At 43.5% G+C, this 16,283-nt stretch overlaps 1 protein-coding gene across 4 annotated transcripts in view; it reads left to right on the forward strand.

The window, feature by feature from the left end:
• The first annotated feature begins 12,198 nt into the window (after positions 1 to 12,198).
• Positions 12,199 to 16,283, forward strand: part of LOC134618236 (L-rhamnose-binding lectin CSL1-like) — a 57,676-nt gene continuing 53,591 nt past the window's right edge. For all 4 annotated transcript variants that reach the window (XM_063463539.1, XM_063463538.1, XM_063463540.1 and 1 more), the window contains exons 1-2: positions 12,199 to 12,295; positions 16,114 to 16,278. The gene's annotated coding sequence lies outside the window, so the exon portion shown is untranslated. The remainder of the gene's footprint in view (positions 12,296 to 16,113; positions 16,279 to 16,283) is intronic.

Genomic DNA, 16,283 nt, shown 5'->3' on the forward strand with positions numbered 1-16,283 from the left:
TCACGTTTATTATTATATTTACAAAATACCACCGTTTTTGTCTTGGTCGGATCATTTTATGTGGTTGTATTTATCCACGATACCTTAAAGGCCGCTCCGTGTCTGACATAAACCGGTCTGCGGTGCAAAAAGGTTGGGGACCGCTGCTGTATAGCAGGACCGTACTCATATGAATATGATGTGTAAATTGATTTATTCTTGCACCTCCACGCCGTAGCGGCCCAATTCTTCACCCCAGTGAAGAGGTGATCGTTTTCTCCTCGTTTTAATAAATTAAGTCATTTGGTCTTTGTTCCCCACAACATATCACCAATTTGAAAAAATCAAAATTAGCTGTATGTAAGCGGCATTACATGAAAAACCGCGGGACCCGCCATACAAGCTGGTTTACGGTTATTTAAATAAAAGAAACATGTCTATGCAGATGCCCAAAGCTTAACAACATGACCGCTATAACAATTTAACTTTTGTACAACCAGATTTTCATATACTTACATTTGAAAGTGTTTTCCTCTCCCGCTTCGACCACCATCCTTATCAGAAACAAATCTCCTGTATGACCCGCAATGAATCCTGGGATATAGTAGGACACGAAGGATACATCGGACCATCCTTAAAATTTGGGGAAAAGTAGGACACATTTGTCGCCACATTTTGAGCACTCTTTGAATTCGGACACCCTTCGTCGCGTCGCCGTGACGTCATTGCATCCAAATATGGCATTGAAGCATCCTTCCTCTGAATTCGGACACAGCTAAGCCTCAAATTCGCGGAAAAGTAGGACGCATTTGTCGCCACATTTTGAGTGCTCTTTGAATTCGGACAGTCCTCGTCGCGTCGCTGTGATGTCATTGCATCCAAATATGGCATTTTAAGCATCCTTCCCCTGAATTCGGACACAGCCACTGTCTAGCACAACACCTGGAGCTAAGGGGGCAAAACAATAGCATGAGTGCTGCTGTTTGACTGAGGAAGAATAAAGTAGTCGTGGTAAGTCAATCACATGACCACTTAAAGACAAAGCAACAAGGTGATATATACCAGTTTATAAACTGTGTTGATAGGCCACGTAAAACCAGAGTCGTGATAAACAAGATATACGCGGCGTTTTTTCCTCAATAGTTTCGTCACGTTTACTGTCTAAGGACAGCGCAGCAAGCACTTTCTGCTTATGAGCAAAAAACCAAACAAAACAGCGGAAGTTTTAGGAGTGACGGCGAGAGAGAGAGAGAGAGCAGAAAAAGAGAGAGAGCGAGTTTTGAGATGTGAGATTTGTGACGTTTAGCGTGTTTGGAGTGTGTAGTTAATGTGTTGTCTTGTGTAGTTAGTGTGTAGTGTTGTGGATAGTTTTGTGTTGTGTGTCAGAACAATGAGGCGACTGCTGTCTCCAGGTAGAAACAGGAGTGATACACCTGCTGCTGTCAGACCTGCAGGTATCAGGCTGTGATGTTCTCCTTTATAGTGGACAGAAATATTTGGAGTGGCACAAATAATTTGTGGCATCTTATTGAAGAACAGCTGATTGTTCTGTAAATAGTTTGAAATGGTTATAAAAAAAGGGTAAAAGGTAAATGGATTCAAATAAATTTGTTGTTTGCAAAACTTGTGCATAGGATTTTAAAATTGACAATTAATATTTGCATTTGAAGTTATGAAATATTATTCAATAAACATGTTTATGGTTGTTACAGTAAAAATATAACTTTTTCTACTCTGATTTTATGGTTTTTGTCTGATTTTAGATCAATTCTGGTTATACAGTTTGTCAAAATGAAAACATGACTGTAAATTCAGACACGTGAGGTTGTGCTAAAAAGCATGATACCAAACAAGGCAAAGTGAATAGTTTTTAAAGGTAATATGTGGAGGGAAAATCAAGAGTAGTAAAAAAATGGCCAATTATACCCTGGACCCCAGAGGGTTAAACGTTCTTTGTTTTTTTTTTAAGTAACGCAATAGTTACTTTTCCAAGTAATTAATTACTTTTAGAATATTGTAACTCAGTTACTAACTCAGTTACTAGTAACTATAATTGAATTACTTTTTCAAAGTAACTTGCCCAACACTGGATATGAATTACTTTAAGATTTTCAAAATCATTCTGTATTTGACATTTTTTAGTCTTTAACATGTTTTTGATTCACTTTTTCCTTCTGACTCTTTTGCTGCTGTAACAGGTGAATTTTCCCAGTGAGAGATTAAATAAAGTTATGGGATCCTAATCAGTCAGAGTTGAATAATGTGATGGAAAATGTAGTATTTAATATCAGAATAAAGAGATATAAATTTATGGATGACATAAACAGATTAATGTTGCTGTGATGACCGTTAGCTATGAACAGCAATAATCAGAGCTCTACAAACAGCTGATAACTAGAAACTTGGAGCTTCTAGTAATCGTTTCCATCTAGATCAGAGATGTCAAAGTCATCTTTCATGGTGGGCCACATACAGCCTGCTTTGATCGACCAGTGAAAGTCGTCTTTGTGTCAGTTCAACAAGTTTAGCTCCACATTTAATCCTGAGATACCTTAACATAAGAAAAAGAAGTTATGTATGTTCATACTGAGAGAGACAGAAAAGATGCTGCACATGAACTCATCACTTTGATCATACAAGGGAGAGATGAGTGAGTGACTGAGGGAGGGGTGAGAGAGGGCTGTCTCTCCATTCAAAGTCAATGAGACTTTATCACCAGAAAAAGTGGAAAATTTCAGAAAGGGTACAAAACTGCTGAGGAGTGCAGCATCAAAAGCAATGAACTCGAAGGAAAATGACGACGGAGCCAAAAAATAGATTATTTTTTTGGGAACTTTATTGACACACTGACACACAGTACATCCTCTCTTTCAAGGCTACCATCCCTGTGTGCACTCACATGGTAAGTGGTGTGATGACTGAGCGTTCTTTATTTACAATGGAGCTTACAAAATGATATTTAATGTCCACATTTTTGCACCTCTGTCGATTCACAGGGTTTTTAGCTAAAGCAATCGTTCGCTGGTTGTCCTCATACAACACTGTTTGTGTGTATTTGTAGCCATCTAAACCTCCAAAATAGAGAGGCGTTGAAAGGCTGCTCCAACAGAACTTATTGTTTCGGAGGAAAATACGAACACAGTGTAGAGTCGAGTCTTAATAGCTTACTTACAACTGGGCTCGTCAGGCACTCTTCTTGGCTGCAGTGGTTATTATTATATTTACATGCTTCCATCTCCTGTTTCTGCTCGATGACAGCTCGGACTTTTCCACTCTCCTTTTTCTCCCTCCCTCGCTCACAGACACATAACGGGTATGGTAGTCCATTCTCCCTGCAGCACGGACTACACTGCCCATGAGGCTACATTCTTTAGGTCTATACCTGTAACACTCTGCCTATTGCCTTCACATTAAATAATTTATTGAATAATAATTTAAAAAAATATTTCTTCACGTCATTATGCAAGTAAAGGTGACATGGGCTGCGAGATTGAGACACAGGCATTAGAGCTTCTTAATGCGTGTTTTGTTTGGGTTTCCACCAGTGTGGAAATACCAAAAATAGAGAGGGCATAGCCTAACATATGAAACAGGAAAAGACCGCCGTGTAATCCCTTTATTTCAACAAAGTAACTGTATTCTGATCACCACCTTTATAAACAGTAACTGCACTTAGTGGACCTTTGTTCCTCACTATCTGTTCTGCAAGACACGTTGCCGCGGATCTCAAAATGGTGACGGGCACCTGACAGTTTTATTACTGGGCACCCTATTCTAGTCTAAACAACAGCATTTCAGTAAGTTTCCACTACAAGATGGTTCCCTCCTATCTACTGCTCTACAGGCAAACATGGGCGAGAGTCTACGACTGAAGGACACCTATTTTAATGCCTTTATTATTCAGGGCTGTGTCCACTTAACACTACACAATATGATTATATAGCAGTTTTGATTAATATGAGATTAATATAAGGCACAGTAATAAAGCACTTCAGGTAAGATCATTCTAACATCCCCTCTTTTGATCTGTCCCCATCAAACATAATATCAGCAGATTGACCCTCCCCAGTTCCCAAGAGTGGCATTATGTTGTCTGCCTTGGCATCAGATCCTCCAACAGCCTGATTAATCACTCTTACCAATAATGCTCTGAGGCAAGGCACACAACAACAGCCACATGTTACCAAAATAGCTGTAAAAGTAGATAAAGAAATCAAAATAGAACAAATAAAACCCTTCCATTGCCCAAAGATAGAGGTCATCCACTCTCCCAACGGATTATTGACTCCCGAATGCTCGTGCATGTTGTTGGAGTCTTCAGGCCTTCCAACGCTCTGGTCACGGATGCATCAGGGGCTGTATTATTAGGAATAAAAGTACAGCACATATCGCCAAACATCGCGCAAGTTGGATATTATAAGGATATTATAAGGCTATAATGGACGTAATTAATACGGTCCACATTCTTATTTGGAGTAATTGAGATAAGCCCTGCAATCAAAGGCAAATTCTCAAACCCAGCCGCAATTGGGTTAGCCCAATAGCTAGTCGTCTGGCACTCATCTGGGCACACCAATGCAATCTATATACGTTGGTGAACCCGCAGAAAGGTCAAATAAGCTTGTCGAACGCTTCTTCAAAATATGACGTCTACGTCTTGCTGTTAGCTGGGCAGTGCCGGGTTTACTCAATTCCACCCTCTTTTCACCCACTAGTATTAACAGGGCCCCCAACCATACTAAGGCGCACAAGCCAGATGTTCCCCTTGGAATTCTCACAAACAAACGATATTCTCTACAATAATAATATAAACCAGATCGTGCCCATGAACCAATATACGTGTCCTTCTCCCGTGAGGCATTCCCCCTGGCTGGAAAAATTTCTACACACCAGTCAGCTGGAATCTCACTGGCGTCATGCTTGTGGCTGGAAGGTTCAGAAACAGTAAAGTTAAAACAGGTGTAATTTGCTTTTCTCGGTGTGAACGGTCCAACTACAGTTTTATTATCAATTGAGGGAAACAGACTGGCCAACAACGTGCAGTTGCCCTCTGAAACCGCCTCCCTAGTTAGTCTAAGCATGCACTTAAACCCCCAGCGGTCCTCTGGATACAGGGGTGCCAGTTCGGTGAACAAATGTGGTCTGGCCGCCGCACAGGCCACACAATCAGACACATTTTGCTCTTAGGAGTTTTGAATTAACCAATCTAACCACACATTACTATCCCTATAGCCAGTCGCCATAGAGATCAGCTGTCTGGGTTTCAATTTAGTGTAATCCACTTCCATAATCCCTGTAAAATTTTCAGAAAGTGGTGCTGGGTTGGGAACAAACCTTGTAATGAATTTCTAAAGTTCACCTTGACCACTCCATATGGGTCATCTCCGACCACATCCACTCCTAGGGTAAAATAAACCGCCCTATTGGTGATCCCCGTGGGTGGCGGAGCCGTCCAGTTCCCCAACGACACAGTCACTAAATTCTGTGAGGTCCTAAAATCTCGCTGTAAGTAAAACCTGTCGCCCCAACCCTCTTGATTCTGGCTTTGTGGTTTCCAGTTTCCAGTGTACCCCACAACCTTCGATCAGGCACATCTCTTGCTCAACCGTGTCCACCCCTGTTGACAATAACGGTTGAATGAGAGTTGATAACACACCCAAATATCATAAATCCTATAATTTTGGCCCCCACAATTTATGACTGCACAGAGATCGAATGTGAACGAAGTCATGGAGCCTGTAACGTAGTCCAACTCTATGCCACCGTAATAATTTAAACAGGTGTCGATTTTACCTGATGTGCTGCGTTTGGTTCGTCTCACCGTGGCCTGGAATGCTGGAGTCACTGGCGTGGTCTGAGGTCTGTCTCTGGCAACTCACATGCAAGAAAAATCACAGTTCCAGTAACAATAATAACAACCCCTAAAACTCCCATTGCTCTTCGATTTCCCCACAACCCCATTTCTGGTCACTTCTCCAACCCCTTACTTTATTCTTAGACTAGAACCTCTGTCTAAGGAGTTTGCAACCTTTTATTTATCTTAGAAGTGACCTTTATCTTCCAGGTTGGGTGAGTCTCTGCTCCTCTTCTTTCTTCAATGTCAGGGGTTAGACTACTCTTTGGTTCGTTACATAGATCAGGGGATTATTCTGCACCGGTCAAGGTCTATGTTTGGGGGTCTCAGCTGAGTCCCCCTTCTTACAGAGCCTTTCAGACCTCCTAGGCTCCTCTGCCACAGCGCACTGACTCCAGTGATATCAGGTTTCACCTTTCCCTCTCAGTTGAACTGCATGTGAGGTCCTGGTCACCACTTTGAATGAACCTGTCCACCTCGGCTCGTTCTACTTCCACTTGTACACTTTCAGCCGCACCCGATTCGCCTACGGCACCGTCTGCTCCTGTCCTTGATCTGCGGTCACCTGTGATGCAAAACTTGAGTCAAGAGCCTTGAGTGTTTTAAATTGGTTAACATATTCTAACCCAGGTGCCTCCTCCCTCAAAGCTGGGATCCCTGCGGTGGACCCAGGAAATTGTCTTCCCGTGAACAACTCATAAGGAGTGAACCCAGTGGATTGATTCACAGAGCATCTAATGCTCATCAGGGCTATTGGGAACGCATCAACCCAATCCATTTTTGTCTGTGCACAGATTTTTGCCAATTTGCTCTTCAAATTTTGGTTCCTTCTTTCCACCCTGCGCTGAGATTGTGGATGATAAACTGTCCGAAATTTATGTTGGAGTCCGAACATAGATTCCACCTCCTGAAGGTGTCTATTTTTAAAATGAGTCCCACTATCTGATCTGATTCTTTCGGGGAAACCATGCCAAGGATTATTCTATTGTTTTAACTTATTTTCTGTACAGCACTTTGTTCCTGTGCTGGGTATTTTAAAGTGCTTTATAAATAAAATTGGATTGGATTGGAAGGAATGTAATGGTTCACCAAACACTTAATCACCGTCTTACTATCTTCTCTCCTCGCTGGCCATGCTTCCGGCCACCCTGTCAGACTATCTACACAAACTAGCAGATATCTGAACCCTTTTGCGGCTATAGCCATGTCCGTGTAATCGATTACAATCTCCTGCCCAGGTCTTTGGCGCAGGGGAAACTTACCCATCTCCAGCTTTACTGTTACCTTGGAGTTGTACTGTCCACAGATCAGGCAAGTCCTCACATGCTCCCGCACCATGTCCTTCAAATATGGGTGCCACCAATGATAGAGATTCCTCTCCATCTGGGTCACCCCAACATGTCCTAGGCCATGAGCCTCTCTGATCTTCCTCTCTGCCAGACCCGTCGTTAGGACCGGTCTCCTGTTTGGTCCTCTCCATATTTCCTCCACTTTCCTGGCCCCCCTTTCTCTCCATACTAATTTCTCTTCCAGCGGGGCCTTCTCCTACTTTTTAATGATGTCCTCCTTCTCCAATCCAGGATTTTCCTCATACTCCATACCCATACTCACCATCTGTTTCACTCCCATGTATCCAGCCGCCTTCTTCACCGCCTCCTCGGCTACTCTTTTTCCTCTCACCATCCATGTGTCTGAATCATCGTGACCTTTGCATTTGATGATTGCCACCTCCTAAGGTCCTTTTAGAGCTTCTTCCAGCTCTTTCATTTCCTTTTCATGCTTGATGGGCTGTTGTGCTGAAGTTCGAAATCCAGCCCTTTTCCACTGCACCAGTTCTACATGTGCTGCCCCGAACATATATGCTAAGTCCGTGTAGATGTTCACTCTTTTCCCTTTCCCCAATTTCAGGGCCTCAATGACAGCTCTAAGCTCAGCACGCTGAGCAGACGGCCTGGCCCACAACACTCCCTCTTTTTCAGTCACCAGTCTCAGATTCCCTCTTCTCATCCCTAAAACAGCAGCCATCTGTGAAGAGGTCCTCTGCCCCTTCCAGTGGCTCTGCTTTAAGGTCTGGTCTAGTCTTTTCTTCCTTCCAGACCACCTGGGTGCAGAGATGTGGTTCTCCGGATCACATTTGGTCTGCCATATTGACCCCTTCATGTGTGAATATCAAATTTGGGGCTTCCAAGACTCTACTGAGTCTCTGCTGTATCAACAATGTCATAGTAAAGGCCTCTGAATTCATATATGCCACTACGCTGTGTGTAGTCAACACTCCCAGTGGGTGCCCCCTCACAAAGTGAGCGAGCTTTTGGATAGCCTTAGCTACTCCTGCCGCATGTTGCGTGCATGTTGGATGCCTCCTCTCCATGTTGTCTAGTGCAATGCTGATGTACATGAGCACATGTCTAGCTCCCCCTCTTTTCTGAAACAAAGCTCCATTCACTACCCCATTTGTTTCAGAAACATCTAAAAAGAAATCTCTGTTGTAATCTGTAATCTCTACAAGGTCAGCGGCGCGTGACAGATCTTGTTTCAATGAAATAAAGATCTGTTCTGCTCCAGCGGTCCAATTCAATTTAGCAGTCAGGTCCTTCATACCCTGCTGCTTGACTAGGTCACGCAGGGGTTTGGTACGGCCCACATAATCGGTTATGTAGTGTCGACTAGACCCCGTGAGACCCAAAAAGGAAAGCATTTCACTGTTTCTGGTCTGCGGTGGGACAATTTGGCACTTCTGTGATTGGCCAACATCCCAACCCTGAATTGCTTGATTTCTCTTCCCAAGAATGTGACCTTGGGCCTCACCAGCTGCAGTTTGTCCTTACTTACTTTAAACCCTGCCTCTGCCAGTCTCCTGAGCACGGTTATATTAGCTTGAAAGCAAGCGTCAGCCGTGGGAGCTGCAATGAGCAGGTCATCCACATACTGGACCAAGGTGTACTTCACTGGAAGTACACATGGTTCCAGCGTCTGTTTCAATACCTGATTTAAAATCCCTGGTGACAGGGCGAACCCCTGTGGAAGTGTAGTATACCTGAGCTGGTGACCCCTATAAGTGAACAAAAAAACATCTCTCAGGCAGTGGTGCAATGGTACACAGAAGAAAGCACTAGCTAAATCAATGCAGGTAAACCACCGTTGTTAAGGTAAAAGATTGGTAAGAGCCGTGAAAGGATTAGGAACAGGAACAGTTTTAGTTTTGAAGATATCATTGATGGCCCTCAAATCATGCGCCATACAATACTTTCCTGTGCTGTGCTTTTCTACAGGCAAAATCGGAGTGTTCCAGTGCGAGGTTGAGGGTTCTAATACCCCCACCTCTATGTCCTCCGCAATACCCTCCTCTGCCTCAGGTTTGTGACGGTATTGTGGACACCAAATCTGGACCTCTGTCTTCAACTCAAAGGTCACAGGGGAGCACGTGGTTAAGCCAACATCTGTGGGCCCCTGTGACCACAGAGTGTGTGGCAGGGCGGCCAGGCCTTTAACGGCTTCCGGGTAGTCCGTCAGCTCCCTGCCATGAGTTCTCCAAATAGGGCAGTGTTCTAACATCCCCTCATCCCTTTGGGTAGTAGAAATTCTATACGTGCTTGAGCTCGGGGAGAAGGAGACCTCAGGGATCTGAGTGTGTTTCCAATCGGTTGCTCAGGATGCCACTCGTATCATGGGACCCAGGTCCTTTGCCTGGTGTTTGGAATGCACTGCCAAGGACACATGAGGGACCGACTCGTCGCCCATTCTGAACCAGCTCTGTTGATCCTCCAGTAACCGGACCAGGGCGGCTACACCCTGAGGACCCACATAAATGTCTTCAGAACAAATCTCCTGAGATTTGCCCTCAAGAAACTCAAAAAACAGATCTTCATACCATTCAGTTTTATCGTGGTCATAAAAGAGCGTCACGTGGTATGGGTCAATGGGAGGGGCGCCAGAGCTGAAAATGAGACAGGATGCCGTCAGACGTACTCAGCCGGGCCCAATAAATGTCAGCTGTTTGCCCAATGTCCTCAGACAGCAGCCATTGACCTCTGGTCCCCGTCAAGATGCATGGAAGCTGAAGTGCTATCTTGCAAAGTCACTGTCAGTCCGTCAGCCCCGCATATGATCACCGCTCCAAGTTTAATCAACAAGTCTCTGCCCATTAAATTCACCAGGACTTGTGCTGAAATCACATACGGATGCATCACTACTTGCTTACCAAGTTCAGTCTTTCAAGGTGTCGTGACAGGCAGCGTCATTGGAACCCCAGAGAAGCCAACCGCACTGACTTTGTCCCCAGAAAATCATGTCTCTCCTGGGGCCTCACAAATGGTGGAACATGTGGCTCCAGTATCAACAAGAAATGGCAGAGTCAGTCCATTCACTGTCATTGGGAGCAAGGGATCTGCCTTTCCCCCGTCTCCCCGGCCTCTCTGTGGGGCATGAAACTGCGTCCACTGCTGCCCGTCCCAGCCGGCCTCCCAGGTCGGAAATTGTGGACGTGGTCCGGGTGTCATGTGTGGGTTAGGTGCTTGATATTGTGGTCCCCCTCCGCCCCACTGCAACTGACCAGTGTATTGTTGAGGCTGCTGCTGATAACAGTTTCTGGCCCAGTGCCCTGGCTGACCACAAATCTAACCCTAACCCTCGTCCCATCGCTGGAGTAAACTTCTGACATTTCTCCCGACTCCCTCGCTCCGGATCTACCTCTAATTTCTTTACCAGTTTCTTAGGGGCCGGGAGCACAGCCCGGGTACCACCTTTCCCTTCCGAATTCTGTAGCCGACTCTTAAATAAGTCCAGGCTCTCTTCTTCCTCCTGTGCTGGACTGCGCCCCCCTGTCTTCCTTCTGTTTTTGAGCTGGAGTGGGTAGTTCTCGAAACAGAATCGGTTCTTTCCCCCCTTCACTTACCTCTCCCAGCGAGGCCTCCTTAGGGCCCCCTCCTGTGGCCATTCCCACTGTGGTGTTGTTCAGGCCAGAGCTAAAAGTCATTGGTGAGATCTTAAATTGAATTTTGTTTGAGAGCCAAGGTCGCTTAGTCGGCTCATAATCACAGTTAATGCTCCCAGACTTTCTCATCCAATGCCCTTTGGCAAAAAATTCCCCATTTCATTAGGTTAGCACTTCTCTCCTCCTCCTCAAGTTGTTTCTTAATACCCCTTTTCTTCCACGCATTTTCCCCTTCCATCTCCTTTCTCAAATTCTTTCCCTTTTCCTCAGAAGCTCGTGCGACTTTTAGCAGCACTTTGGCCAGTGGGCGGCGCGTATCATCCGTCAACCCCCGTTCATCACATATTTCTTTGACTTCTTTCCGCATTTCCCATATTTCCCCATCCTTACCTGTATTGTTTCCAGAAATGATGCTCTTCAGAGCTTTTCACAATTCCTCTCTCTGTTTTCCAATGGTTTTCCATATGTTTCCATCTGCTGTTTTAACCTCTAATCATTCTCTAATCATTTCTTTTAAATCTGCCATTTTTATTTTCAATTGCAATACTTACCACTGTCCACCAGATGTCACCCTTGTTCTTTTCTGTCTTCCTCCATGCTCCTCCTCAGTTACGCCCTCACGCTCAACTCCACCCCTCTGAGTTGGGCTGCTCGCTCCTCCTCCTTCTGTCAGTCTGCTTCACTCCTCTCTGGGAGACACTTCCTTCTCCCACACACTCAACACACCATACAGAGCGCGTCTCGCTCTGCAAAACCCAAACACACGGTTTTAGACACATATTCATTTTAAGCCTAATTTACTAACCCCAAATTTAACCCCAACAGTCTATAGGCGCTACAGCGGCTAACGGACCCAGCTCAGAATGAATTTTAACTTTCATACACACTCACAATCTAAAGACACTGTAGCAGGATTCTCCAATCTCTGACTCGGAATCTAACTGGCTAAAGAACTTGGGCCCACACTCATACAGGCTGTAAACTGTGGCAAATTTAGCCACTCGATTTCAATTGAGATGCGAGACGCGACCCCTCGCGCTTCACATACACACACACAGCTTAGAAGCTCTGCTGCAGAGACTCTGCCTCACTCTCCTCCACGGACTAATCTGTCCTGCAGAGGTACTTGGAGGGGCCTATTCTCATACACACTTCAGCTATGACGAGGATGCTCACACCTCGAATTAGCTATTCGGGGGTCCTCAACTCCCCCAGGTCGCCACCCTAGCTCCTGTCCCACGGGCAGTGGCGTGTCCAGCGGGGTGGCTGGGGGGGCACAGGCCACCCCCCTGAACAGACTGGCCACCCTAGGTGCCACCCTGAAGCTAAAACAATAACATTCAATCAAATATCAAATGTACGATTATGTTTTCACAGTGAAGCTCAGATATCCGCGTGTAAGTGAATGCAGCATCGGCTTCTGCACTATGAGCATGACGTCAGCAAAGGAAGGAGAGCCAAGCACGAAAGACGGCACCGCAGAAAACAATTTTTCGGCGAAAGGAAATGAGGAGAAAATAAATGTCCTGGTAAGTAATATTAAGTTTGTCGAGTTTAGTAAATTTCTGTGAAATTAGAATACCAAGGAAAAAATAACACTTAAAGAATCATTGAAACCGTCGAATATTTCAGACAGTAGATGTTCCAGATCAACTGGCGTTTAGATCAACTGGCGTTGGTCGAACAGATGTGTGGCAGTCTTGCGTTTCAGGAGCTGCTACCGACAAACCAGCAAAAAAACGCCAATTGTGTCATCTGTGACACTTGTTAGTTTATCTCAAACACACCCCGTCAGTCTTGATGCCGTTGAACAACAAAATGTTTAAAAATGTGGCGAGTTTACCTGGTGATATCCTCATGCGCGACGCGATCGCGAAAACAGCAAACAATTAACACCACGCCGGTGCTATTCACAGGACAGCAAGAGTAAACGATCGGGAGACTCTTGCCGTCGTTATCGTCCCCCTCGCACGTTTTATTTCTCCGGTTTCAGCGTTTTTGCTTCACACCTAAAGCGTGCAGTTTACTTTGTGTGCACTAACATGGACTCGAATCAACCAGCGCCACCTCTGGCCGAGTGCCACAGCTTACAGCCAGATCAACTTGTGACACACATCTGCACCACATTTGAATTCGTTTCATGCACAACACATTTGTACCTTTCAATTGTGTCTGTTTGTGCGTCATGCAAATAAACCTTTGAAAAGAATGAAATGATATCATATATTCATTATTGGCCTACATTTGTACAAAAATTCCAAATTATATACACAAGGTCATAGAAATCATCGCTCTAATTGGTCATCATGATTTTAATATTCTCTTTTTCCATAACAATGAAATACGCCTTGGACAAATATGACACATCAATAGTTCATTAGTGTTGTCACATCACATCCTGTAACAGAGTCTGTCTGTGTCCTTTCTCTGGAAATTAATATTTCCAGCCAACATAGGCAATCCATCAACATGGCTGGAGAGATGGTAGTTATATACAGTCTGTATAAGTGTGGTTAATCTAATGAACATTTGTAAGGAGATGGCAGTTACTGTGAATTTACAGCAGTTACACAGTGATTAGTAACAAACAGCCAGTGAGAGTGAGTGGATTGAAGAAAGTCAGTGACTCAGGTGTGTCGATTGATTTGTCATCTGTTTTTGAGACTGGATGAGACGTAGAAATCTTTTGTTTTAAATCTAAGTTAGGAAGATTCCTGTTTTAAAACAAGCACTTTTTGTGAGAAATGCAAGAAGTACATCTGCAGAAAGCACACAGTTACATTCTGTCCATCATGTGGACAAAATTGAAAATGTTGAACATTGAAAAACTGAGAACGTTGGGCAAGTTCAAAAGAAATGTGTTTGTAACAATGAAAAATCTTTACCAAATTGTTCCTAAAATAGTTATGGAAAGTCTAACTGTTGTATGTCTGTGTTCCACATGTTTATCTAATGGAAAATAAAGTTGCTATTGTTTTATTGCAGTTTTTGAGTGGATTTACACAGTACGGGCCAAAATGACCCGCAACAAAATCAATATCATTTTTATTGTTTTTCAACATACTATAAGGCTTAATTTCCAAAACGTGCATATGATCTTCAATTTTTAGCAGATCCAATATCACATAGCAGCTGGAGCAGTTTCAAATGGAGGTCAGTCCACTGCTGCCACCTGTGGCCAAGTACCATAGCCTACTACTAGATTAACTTGTGACACATCTGCACCTGCTGCTATGATCACATTGAGTAGAGGCTGAGTGGCTGCACTTACCCCTGGTACATCCAAATCTACCCACAAACATGTTGAAAGATGCAATCCCAGCAATGTGGATTGTCAACACTAAAAACAATCAGTAAGCAAAGACAACAGGGATCAATTTTTTCTGTTTATTTAGCACCCACAACATTTGTAGTCGCCTTCTGCACAGGGGAAGTCCACACACACTGTGTGGTACCACTTTCCGCAGAAGGTGCACTCAATCTGCAAGATTGAATGAGATTGTCAGAGTCATTGTCTGACTGTTTATTACTAATCACCTGCTGTAAATTCACAGTAACTGCCATCTCCTTACAAATGTTCATTAGATTAACCACACTTATACAGACTGTATATAACTACCATCTCTCCAGCCATGTTGATGGATTGCCTATATTGGCTGGAAATATTAATTTCCAGAGAAAGGACACAGACAGACTCTGTTACAGGATGTGATGTGACAACACTAATGAACTATTGATGTGTCATATTTGTCCAAGGCGTATTTCATTGTTATGGAAAAAGAGAATATTAAAATCATGATGACCAATTGGAGTGGTGATTCCTATTACTTTGTGTATATAATTTGGAATTTTGTACAAATGTAGGCCAATAATAAATATATGATATAATTTCATTCATTTCAAAGGTTTATTTGCATGACGCACAAACAGACACAATTGAAAGGTACAAATGTGTTGTGCATGAAACGAATTCAAACGTGGTGCAGATGTGTGTCACAAGTTGATCTGGCTGTAGACTGTGGCACTCGGCCAGAGGTGGCGCTGGTTGACTCGAGTCCATGTTAGTGCACACAAAGTAAACTGCACGCTTTAGTTGTGAAGCAAAAACGCTGAAACCGGAGAAATAAAACGTGCGAGGGGGACGATAACGACGACAAGAGTCTCCCGATCGTTTACTCTTGCTGTCCTGTGAATAGCACCGGCATGGTGTTAATTGTTTGCTGTTTTCGCGATCGCGTCGCGCATGAGGATATCACCAGGTAAACTCGCGACATTTTTAAACATTTTGTTGTTCAACGGCATCAAGACTGACGGAGTGTGTTTGAGATAAACTAACAAGTGTCACAGATGACACATTTGGCGTTTTTTTGCTGGTTTGTCGGTAGCAGCTCCTGAAACGCAAGACTGCCACACATCTGTTCGACCAACGCCAGTTGATCTGGAACATAGGCTACTGGGGGAGCTAGCATAAGAGTTCTGAGTTATAAGATATAATCCAAGTCGTAACATTGCTGTATGGAGCTGCAGATTTGGTTGCAGGTTAATACTGGCAGTGTCGCCATGCCAGCTGACTGAATTTCATCATCAGCCAGTGTTATTCTTTATACATCAATATTACCAAAGTTATCCTATCTGCCAGCTCCATGTTATGAATAGAGTGTAAATCACCCCATGAAATGGCTGTGCCATGTGCAATGCAGGGATGTGCAGTTCTGGTTCTCAAGGCTCCCGTCCTCCCGGTTTCAGATGTTTCCATACTTCAACACAGCTGATTTAAAGAATCATTTACAGACTTGTGCACAACTAGGTGTTTGGGGATTATTTGATTTGAATTGGCTATGTTTGTCACATAGATATAAAATAAGCTCAGAGATTAAGCAGGTGTTATAGACAGGGTGATTAGTTTATGTAAAAATGTAGTTTGTTGTTGTTCTGGTTTACGTGTTAAAAATGGTTTTATTTGTGTATGTTCAATGTGTTAGACTTGTACATAGTTAACCATATATGATCAAATAATGTTGAATCCTGGATATGGATTTGTAAGCAATGAAATTTGAAATAAGGGGGTAGGAACAAGAAAAGTGTAAACTTCATCCTACTCCTTTTCGAGCACACACATTCTGTAGACAGATATATACATGAAAACTTGATGATTTTTAAGTTTTGGGGTTTTTTTTGGGGGTTTTTTCTGTTGTTATTTCAATTATATTTGCATGTTCGAAATAAAAATTATATCTATCTATCTATCTATCTATGAGGGCCAGAATTTGACATCCCTGACTTCTAGTCAAGGTCATACATCAGGAAGTTGTTGTTTGTGACATAAGTTTTTGCTTTATTACTTCAGGGCCAACCAGTAGAGATAAAAGAATGGGAAGAATGAAAAGATCTCAAAATATTGAGAATTTCTTCCTTAAGAAGGCTAAAATACAACCAGAAGCAGAGAGCAATGTCAGGGAAAGGTGGACCGAGCAGCAGTCATCATTGTCACCTGTGAGTTCTACAAATGAAGGTATG

This window comes from Pelmatolapia mariae, linkage group LG20 (assembly GCF_036321145.2).
Source record: "Pelmatolapia mariae isolate MD_Pm_ZW linkage group LG20, Pm_UMD_F_2, whole genome shotgun sequence".
NCBI lineage: Eukaryota > Metazoa > Chordata > Actinopteri > Cichliformes > Cichlidae > Pelmatolapia > Pelmatolapia mariae.